General features: G+C 36.5%; 1 pseudogene; it reads left to right on the top strand.

The window, feature by feature from the left end:
• Positions 1 to 8,698: 8,698 nt before the first annotated feature.
• On the top strand, positions 8,699 to 9,004 carry LOC110299149 (annotated as a pseudogene).
• Positions 9,005 to 11,317: the final 2,313 nt, after the last annotated feature.

Here is an 11,317-nt window from a genome sequence, read left to right as displayed (position 1 = left end):
TAATACTTACTACTTAATGAACTACAATGTATCAGTTATGCAAACTCTCTTGATAAGGGTACATGACTTTTTATATTTCCAATAGACAATGTTGAAATTATCAGTCCCTCCTACATTTGGACTTATATTATTACATAGCACAAGGTAATAGAGGTCTAGGAAAATTTTTATGCCAATATAAACACACAAACACAGGTATATATATTTAAGAAATTTGTTATATAAGCATATAATATATATTATATAGCAGTATATAGAGTTTATAATGATATATATATAATTATACATATGTATTATAAGAATTGTCTTATCTTGTAATAAATGTCATACTTATACAAATGTCATCTCTATAGACAGTGATAAAACATCAGATAAAATAAAACTCTTGTTCGTATTAAAAGTATTGGAGAGATCAGGAATTAAAGGTCCATACTCAAACATAATAAAAGCAACATACGGGTCCTTATATGGAATTTCCAACAGTCGTTAGAGGGACCTTGTTTAGTTTACCACCAGTAGGAAGACATAGAATCATGTGGAGTGCTGAGGTTACCAAAGATTTTAGAGCAATACCTGGGTAGTTTTTCTTTTTCCTCTAAGCTAATCTGGATACCTCTTATCTAAAATCTCAAAATATTTGCAGTTTACTATTGGTCTGGCTTTCTGTGATTCAGATGTGTTTCTCTGACCTCTTTCTACACCCATTCGTCATTGCTCCAAACTCTAACCCACATCTTCTCTGGTTTCCCAACTGGTCAAAGCTTTTCTGCCCAGCCATTGTATTATGGACAAGCTTTTATTGAAGAAATAGAGAATCAATGGAAAGCATGATTATAAATACCTGTGAAAAGATATGAGGGCAGAGAAATCAGAATTTGAATAATACAAGGATTTCTTTTACACAATGCAAAAAAAGCATTATGCTTACACTTTCTTCTTTTTGTCCTGATAACGTTTCTTATTCTTATAATAATAATCTATATACAATAATTACACTTGTGATTACTATAAGGTGAGTTTATAGAATAAGCAATTCTATTGTCAATCCTACCTTGGAGAGCTTGGAGTTTGGTATCTAAACCATTTTCCATCGTAATTTGCATTAGTAACATAAAAAAAAATCTTAGACACAAATGCATTATCTAGACCTAAGAAAAAGAACCTTATTATAGCCTAAATTACTTAAAGATTAATTGATTAATTGTGAGAATATAACTACCTAGTTTTGAAAACCATGAGAGACCAGAGAAGAAAAAATATTTGACTATGTAAGAAGTGTGGGTAAGCAGCTTCAAAATTACTGAAATGACAGATATAGTTGGTTGTCTGAACAGTTCCAGTGAAATATCTCTATAATGTTAGAGCATCTATCTTCAACTTTCTGTTCCAGTGTATCTGAGAGACATGTTTGTGAAGCAGGAATTATAAAGGACTTGCTTAACTGGTCTTGGAAGAGCTTGGCAACCAGGTTTGCCTACATACTAGTTTTGTCTGGATAGCATAAGGATAACTTTTACACTGTGCACAAAAACATTATGACTTAATTTTTCTAAGGAGATTTAAATGCCAGGAGGCTTTCATTGATGTATTGCAGACTCTACAAGAAGAAAGATGCAAAATCATATTATTACATCCAGGAAAAATTGCAATAACCATTGGCACAGCCATATCCACTGGAAACGGTGAGATTCGTGAGGCCAGTAGAGTTGCTTGACACAATCCCTGCATTTCTAAGCAAATTGAAATAATTGTTTTCTTTTTATCTCTAACATTGTCTTTTAGTCTTTATATTTTGTATTCTTGGGGATATTCTAGATAATAATTCACTCCATGTCTTTCACTGAGGGGGCTATAATAGTCTACATTTTTTTAGGAAATTCCTAAAATGACCTTTATCATGCCACTGTTTGGAAATCTTCCTTCTCTTTGAGATCATTAAGGACAGACTAGCACCTACATAGGTGAGGCCATTCCAATCTGAATCTTAGTTAAGTATCTGTCATGGACAAATTCTAAGGCAAGAATTGGTGTAGGGTAAACAGACAAGTAAAAATCCTCTGATTGTCTAGGAGAATAGGATACAGATTTAAGGTTTCTTTTTATTATAGCTCAGAGATCTCTGAAAATGTACGTTAAAGATAGAAAGTCATAGAGAGTATATCCCTGGAGGAAGAAACTCATTAAATAAGATAGATTGAGTAAAATACACTTTTTCTGCTTTCAATACATAGATGATACATATACTATTTGCTACTCATTAAAAAAAAGTGTTTGTATATTTTCTATTTGTCTGGAGTGCTTTAAAACTGCAAATATTGCTAGCATATAAGTAGGCTGTCAAACATTGAATGTGTTTGCTTTGCTGAAGACATTTCTTAGAGTACCTAAATTGGAGGTGTAGGGATAATGAGAACATAATCTGTTTTGTTTGTCTGTTCTCAAAGTAACTCAAACTGTTACCCTGGCCATATAATGAAAAATTAAACACCTAAATTCTACCACTTGGATAATTATTAGTATCTCTTTGTTCTGTGATTATTCTATAATAAAGAAGCACCTGTTTCCTAGTTAGTTATGGCCACAGATTTTGCCTGATTGTGAGTGACACAGAGATGCTAAATTCACTTGATCATCACCTGACTCATTCACTTCTCTCTGTGACTCCTTATCTCCTCTGAATCCATGCTGATAGAAACAACTCTAAGAGATTCTTCAAGGAAAGGCCCCCATAGTAAGGCTCCCTGTACATCCTGCAGGAAGAAATTAAAATATTGAATAATAAATTCAAATTTCAACAATATATATCTAGAAATTTAGCCCCACCGAAGATACTAGAGAAAAAGCTATGATAAGGGGCTTAACAACACACATCAAAAGTTACAGCAAATAAATACCCTCACACAAGCAAAACCAAAAGAAAACACACACATACACACACACACACACACACACACACACACACACACACACACACACACACACACACACACACAAAGCGACAGCAATACCACCATCAACAACAAGAGCATAATAGAAATTAACAACCAATGGGCACTGGGCATTGATATCTTTCAATAACAATGGCCTCAATTCTATTGTTAAATGACACAGATTAATGGGTTGGATGTAAAGTCAGGATCCATCCTTTACTGTATACAACAAACACACTTCAATATCAAGAAGTGATGTTACCTCAGATTAAAGGATTCAAAAAAAAATTCCATGCAAATGGTCCTATGAATCAAATGTTATGTAACAAAATAGACTTACAATAAGATTTCATCAGAAGATATGAGCAATGACACTACACATTTATGAGAGAAAAAATTCACAAAGATGAAAAATCTGAAAGTTCAGTTTTAACATCTGCTCATTAAATACATGGATACTTACTTTTGTATTAGAAACACTTCTATAGCTTAAATAACACACTGAACAAAACAAGGATAATGGGATACTTCCACACCCCACTTTAATAGATAGCTTATGCAGACAAATTAAACTGAGCAATGCTGGAACTAATTGATGTTGAAAACCAAATAATCCTAACACGTATTTATATAACATTCTACTTAAACACAAAAGTTTGATCATCTCTTTAGATGCTGAAATTTTATTTGTCAAAATACAATACCTCTTTAATTTAAAAGTATTGGAGAAGCCGGGCGTGGTGGCGCACGCCTTTAATCTCAGCACTTGGGAGGCAGAGGCAGGCGGATTTCTGAGTTCGAGGCCAGCCTGGTCTACAGAGTGAGTTCCAGGACAGCCAGGACTATACAGAGAAACCCTGTCTCGAAAAAAAACAAAAAACAAACAAACAAAAAAAGTATTGGAGAGATCAGGAATTCAAGATCCACTCCAAATCAAAATAAAATCTATATACAGTGTCATTAGATGAAATGTCCAACAGTGGTAAGAGGGAACAGGTAGAGTCAACCTACAGTAGAATGGCATTGCATCAAGAGCAGGGGCATGCATGGTGTTGCCATCTCATTGTCAAAAACTCTGACCCAGAATTGTTCCTGTCTAAAAGAACTGCAGGGACACAAATAGATAATAATCTTAGGGACAGGTGATCCAGTGATGTGCCAAAATTGTGATCCATCTCAAGGGCGGCTCCAAAACCTGACACTGTTACTGATACTATGCTGTGTTTACAGAGAGAGACTAGAAAGGTTGTCTAATGAGAGGCTCAACTGATAAGATACCAAGGAGACTTGGTTGGGAGGTTTTGGTGAAAGAATTGAGAAAATATCACTTTCAATATTCTAATTCGATATATGAATTTTCTTAGGGATCATTATCTTCCAGTTTTACTAATTACTGTAAGATATAACTATCCAAGATTCACAGTGTTATAGTATTCATTGAGAATCATCATATTCAAAATAGTGTTTCTTTCCTCTATTATAGAATATTATTTTTCATTATATTTTATTTATTTACATGCCAAATGTTGACTCTCCCATTCATTAATCCCAGAGATCTTCAACTCATCCCAATTCCTGTCACCTCAGAGAAAGTATCCTCTTCCTCCAGGGATACCCCTTCCTGGGATATCAAATCACTACAGGATTCAGCACATCCTCTCCCACTGAAGACAGAAAAGGTAGTACTCTGCTACATATCTGCTTGGGGACTTGGGCCAGCCCATGTATGCTCTTTGATTCATGGCTTAGCCTCTATGAGCACACCAAGGACAAGATTAGTTGAGACTGTTGTCCTTCCTTTGGTTTGCCATGACATTTAGATCCTTCAATCCTTCCCCTAACTCTTCCATATGGGACCTTACCTTAGTCCTGTTGTTGGATGCATATATCTTCATGAGTCTTAGTCCACTGTAGTAGATTATCCCATAGGACAGTCATGCTAAGCTTCTGGTTGTAAGAAGAACAGCATAGTATCAGTAATAGGGTCAGCTATTGGTGCCTGCTGATGGGATGGATCCCAAATTGGGCAGGTCATTAATGTGCTATTCCTTCAGTGTCTACTTCATTTTTGTCCTTGCATTTCTTTTAGACAGGAACATTTCTGGGCCAAAAATTTTTCATGTTGACTGGTGTCCCCATCCTTCCCATGGAGACACAGTCCAACTACTGGAGTTGATCTCTTCAGGTTTCATCAACCCACATTGGTCATTAAGGCTAAGGTCAACCTCAAGGAATCCTGGGAATCTCTTACATCCCAAATCTCTGGGACTTTCTAGAGTCTACTCCCCAAACCTCTTGAGGTGAAAGTTTCCATCCATTCTCTTGATCCTCTGAACTTCTCTTGTGTCTCCTCTATATCTGATTCTACCCCCTTTTCCCATCAACTTCCCCTCTCACACCCAGGGTTCTCACTTTCTTTGCAGTCTGTCATTGTTTTATTTCCACTTCTATGTGGGATTGAAACATCCTTCCTTGGGCTTTCCTTCTTCTTTAAAATTTTAGGGTATGTGTGGTGTATTATGGGTATTCCATTGTGTAAAAGAACTATACTTTTTCTATCCATTCTTCAGTTGAGGGACATCTGTGTTATTTCCAGCTTCTGGCTATTACAAATAAGGCTGCTATGAACATAGTGGAGTATGTGTCCTTGTGATACAGTGAAGCATCTTTTAGGTATATGCCCAAGAATGGTATAGCTGGGTCTTCAGGTAGATCAAATTTTCTGAAGAACCTCCAGATTGATTTTTAGAAAGATTGTACCAGTTTGCAAATCCACCAGTAATGCAGGAGTGTTCCTCTCTCTCCACATCTTCTGCAGTACCTGCTGTTGCTTGAGATTTTAATCTTAGACATTCAGATTTGTGCACAGAGAAATCTCAGTATCATTTGTATTTGCATTTCACTGATGACTAAGGCTGTTGAATATTTCTTTAAGTGTATAATAGCCATCTAAACAAAAGCAATCTATAGACAGATTCAATGAAATTCTCATTAAATTCAATTCTTCAAAGAGATTGGAAGAGCAATTCTCAACTTCATATAGAATTTTAAAAATGGAATAGCAAAACCAACTCTCAACAATAAAAGAACTTCTGGAGTAATTGACATCCCTAACCACAAGCTGTACTACAGAACAATAGTGATAAAATCTTCACAGTATTGGTAGAGATACAGATTGATCAATGGAATACAATTGAAGACCCATAAATAAACCCACACACCTAAGGAAACTTGATCTTTGACAAAGAAGCAAAAACTTACAATGGAAAAAAAAAGCATCTTCAATAAATTGTTTTGGACTATCTGGCAGTCTGGTCTATCAAAATAATGCAAATTAATCGGTGTTTATCACCTTGTACAAAGATCAAGTCCAGTTGAATCAAAGGCCTCCACATAAAACCAGATACACTGATTATAACAGAGGAGAAGGTGGAAAAGAGCATCAAACACATTGGCACAAAGGAAATTTTTCCTTAACAGATCATCAGTGGCTCAGGCTATAAGGCAAATATGACTGAAAATCTTTTGTAAAGCAAATGACTCTCAGTAAGGCAAAACAGCAACATACAGATTGGGAAAATTTGTTACTAGCTCTCCATCTGACACAAGGATAATATCCAAAATATATAAAATGCTCAAGAAGCTAGCCCCCAGAAAACCAATTTAAAAATGGGCTACAGAGATGAACAGAGAAATCTCAACATCTTGAATGTTGAAAAGTACTTAAAGAAATGGGTGAAACAGTCAGTAGATGTGTGTTAGGTCCATTTGGCTCATAATATTTGTTAGTTTCATTATTTCTCTGATTATTTTTTTCTGGATTACTTGTCAATTGATGGGTGTGGAGTATTGAAGCCCCCCTCCCACACACACACACACACTATTAATGTGTGCTGCTCAGTGTGCAATATAAGCTTTAATATGTTCCTATTATAAATGTGGAAACCATTGCATTTGAGACATAGATGTTCAGAATTGAGATACAATCTTGTTAAATTTCCCTTTGATGAGTATAAAGTGCCTTTCTCTGTCTCTTTTGATTAAATTTTTGAACGTCTATTTTGTTAACTATAAGAATGGATTCTCCATCATGGATTCTTTTCAGGATATGGGAGAGATGAGGGGATTTATATTGGTATATAATGTAAATAAATAAATCATTGAGAAAATATATACAGTTTCAAATTATTATGTACCTATATACCAAATCCAATTAAATGTTCATATTATTTAAGTTTTAAATCCCTTCAACACAAAGATACCAAATTAAATTTAAATCTTTTTTGTTCCAATGTTTACTATCCCATGCACCAGCGATATAAATTTCCCAGGACCTAATGGGGATGGCCTTAAAAGAAATTCCAAATAGTGAGGAGATGGAACCACCACCAGTAGAGAGACATGGCCCCTAGTTGAAAGATGGTGCTGCCCACCAATTTTCAAATATTTTGACCTAGAGTTCTTCCTGTCTAATGGGAATGCAGGGACAAACATGCAGTAGAGATGGAAGGAAAGGCCAGCCAGTGATTGCCCCAACTTGGGATACATTCCTTGCACAGGCACCAAACCTTGAAGCTATTGCTGATGTCTCGTTGTGCTTGCAGACAGGAGTTTCATATGGTTGTCTTCTGAGAGGCTCTATGAGCAACTGACTAAGACAGATTCAGTTAATTACAGCCAACCATTGGACTAAGCTCTATGAAAGAATTAGGGGAAGAACTGAAGGAGTGGAAGAGTATTACAACACCATATTAAGAACAAAAGAATCAACTAACCAGAGCCCTCAGGACTCCCAGGGACTACACCACCAAGCAAAGAGCATACATGGGCTGGTCTATGGCCCCTGCTACATATGTAGCAGAGGACAGCTTTGTCTACTCACAGTGGGAGCAGAGGCACTTTGTCCTGTGGAGGCTTGATTCCCCAGACAGGGAGGATGCTAGAGGGTGAGATGGCAGTGAGTGGGTTAGTGAGGGACCACCCTCTTAAAGGAAAAGTGCAGGGAGGATGTGGTGGGGGATTTGTAGAAGAGTGGGTGGGAAGGGGAATAACATTTGACATGTAAATAAATAAATAATCTTTAAAAGAGTATTTTACCCAAACACAAAATAATATTTCTTCTTCTCAGCACCACTTGTATCGTTCTCAAAAATTGAACATATAGTCAGTCACAAAGGAAGTCTCCACAGATAAAAGAAAATTAAAATAATGCCTTGTTTTTAACAGCTCACCATGAATTAAAGCTGGACTTCAACAAAAACAGAAACAGAAGAATCTAGACACACTCATGGAAACTGAACAACTCTTTACTCAAGGATCTCCGGATCTGGGAAAACATACTAAAACATTAGACTCTCCTAGAATTAAATGAAAATAAAGGCACAACATACCCAACTTTATGAAATACAATAAAAGTTATGCTAGCAGGAAAGTTCATACCACTAAATGCCTACATTAAAAACAAAAAAACAAAAAAAAACCCAAAAAACAAAAAAACAAAACAAAACAAACAAACAAACAAACAAAAAAATCCACAAAGTCCTCAAACCACCAATTTAAAAGGAGAACTGAATATTCTGGAAGAAAAAGAAGCAATCACAGCAAAGAGAAGTAGATGGAAGGAAATAATCAAAGTAAGGACTGCAATCAATCAGTTAGAAACAAAGAAACAATGCAAAGGATCAATGACACTAAGTGTTGGTTCTTTGTGAAAATTAACAAGGCAGACAAGAGCTTCCTACCCATCCCACCTCCTCCTGGTACTTCAGACGCAAGACCATTCATTAAAGAATTTGCGTTCGAGAGCTGAAAGTCTGTTACCCAAGATGATGAATGCTGACATGGACGCAGTTGATGCTGAAAATCAGGTGGAACTGGAAGAAAAGACTCGACTTATTAATCAGGTGTTGGAACTCCAACACACACTTGAAGATCTTTCTGCAAGAGTAGATGCAGTTAAGGAAGAAAATCTGAAGCTAAAGTCGGAAAATCAAGTTCTTGGACAATATATAGAAAACCTCATGTCTGCTTCTAGTGTTTTTCAAACAACTAATACAAAAAGCAAAAGGAAGTAAAGGGTTCACCCCCTCTCTTCTATGGATTGCTGCTTTTTTTTCTTCCCCCTTAAGGCTTGGATATGATCCAAAAGTATCTTTGTTCTCCCCTGAGTATTTATAAAGAGGATGTCAGATCTAGGTAACACTAATGCTGAACAGGAGCATCTCTGAGTTAGCGCTATATATATATATACGCTAGTCTATGAACATGTGCACATGTAGAGACTTTATATTAGAATTACAGATATTTATGAAACTTGAAGATGAATGTTTTGCCAATTTGCTTACATATATATAGGTTTAGCACTGTCTTTTATCATAAGCCTAACTAGTAAAATATACTGAATGCACAGCTTCTGTACCTTGTGCACCGTCTTGTGCCTCTCCCCATCTGCCTCCTTATCTAAGGCTTGCCATTTGTGATACTTAGTCATAAGATAGGATTGCTGGTTTCTCTTTAATCAATCGAAAGTAGATTGAAGCTATAGAAAATGAAGGGTTTTCTTTGAAATGTAAACTGCCACACTGAGAAGCTAAAAACTCCCTATTGCATAAAATAGTTCATTTGGTGTTGAAAAGATAGGAATGCTGGTCATATGTGTGTGAGAAATTAAAAAACAAAAAACAAAAAACAAACAAAAAACTTGAGAAAAGATAGGAATAGGAAGGAAAACTGGATTAACAGAAATAACCAGCTCGCAATGTTTTCCCTCTAAATGTGTATTACCTCTGGCCCACAGCTGCACTTTGGGGACATCTATGAAAGTGGACTGAGTCTAATGTAAGTGGATTAAGAGAGACTAGTTAAGAGTTTGGTCTCAAGGTTTATTTGTACCCAGGAAATGAACTTTTGCAAAATTAATTGAGAGTATATTAGTATCAGAATCATGAATATAAGAGAGTTTTGTGTATGTGATAATTATTAACCTCAGCATTTTATCTCAGTTGTTTTCCCAGAATTTCTGTAAACTCAGCTACTTAGTTTGCAGAATTTTAGTCATTCTTTTAACAAATTTTAAAAATTTAGTTTGTAGCTTCCATTTGATAAGGAGCTGATATGAGAAATAGTAGTAAGGTCTTATAATAGGAAAGATCAACTAATGCAGCTGGTGGCTCTTAGACTGGGCTGCTTTGACTTGTGGAATTATCTAATGTATTAATGTAAGCCTTGATGAGTGACGTTAGCTATATGGATGTGTAATCCTCACATTGCAGACATTTTGTAACCCTTTTGTGACCTTGTTACAAATATTTAAAATTGTGTTCAAGTTCTGCTTTGCTGTTTAATAAAAAGCTGTTTCAGAAAAAAAAAACAAAAAACAAACAAACAAACAAACAAAAAAAACAAGGCAGACAAACCATTGGCCAATCTAACCAAAAGACACAGGTACATGATTCAATAAACAAAATTAGAAATGAAAGGGAAGACATGACAGACACTGAGGAAATTCAAAGATTCATTAGTTCTTACTTCAGAAGCCTTTATTTCACAATACTAGAAAATCTTGTTTTATTGATTATTTTATTTATTTACATTTCAAATGTTATCCCCCTTCCAAGTTTACCCTCCACAAACCATTTATCCCCTCCCCTTCTTCCTGCCTGTAAGAAAGTGTTCCCCATCTGCCTACCCACCTGTGCCTCAGCACCCTAGCATTCCCCTCTGTGGGTCATTGAGTCTATAGAGAATGAGTGGCTCCCCTCTTAGTGATGCATATGCAGATGTTGTAAAGTCTTTGTGGGAGAAGAAAGCAATCACAGTATGGGGGAGGTCAGGAGGGATCTGGGTATAAGAGGGGACTGGGAGGGGAAGAGGAGAACATGGTCAGTTATTGGATGGGTGGAACAGCACTGAAGCCCTGAGGGCCAGCAGAAAGAATGGAAACAGGCAACCTCAGGAAGTAGGAGGTGGGGGAACTCTCTAGAATGTACTAGAGACATGGGAGGTGAGAGAATCTCAGGACTCAAAGGGAGGGACTTTAGGTGAAATGCCCTAAAGTTGGGAGAGGGAACCTGTAAAGCCCAAGTCCAATAGAAAGACAAGGCATTAATTAGAGGGAAGGGATTGCCATCTCACACTCAAAAACCCTGACCCAGGATTGGTCCTGTCAAAAAGAAATGCTGGAAAAAAGGAAGAAGAGTCTGAGGAAAAGGAGCTCCAGTGACAGGCCCAATTTGGGGATTCTGCTCAAGAAGTTTCCCCAAGGCCTAACACTAATACTGATGCTATGGCATGATCATAAAAAGGCACTTATCTTGACTGCCCTCAAACAACCTAACAAGCAGCTGAAAGAATCAGATGCAGATTTTTACACTCAACCAATGGACAGA

The sequence above is a fragment of the Mus caroli genome, chromosome 7 (assembly GCF_900094665.2).
Source record: "Mus caroli chromosome 7, CAROLI_EIJ_v1.1, whole genome shotgun sequence".
Lineage (NCBI taxonomy): Eukaryota > Metazoa > Chordata > Mammalia > Rodentia > Muridae > Mus > Mus caroli.
Note: the sequence above shows the minus strand (reverse complement) of the source record. Positions and strands in the feature narration are given on the sequence as shown.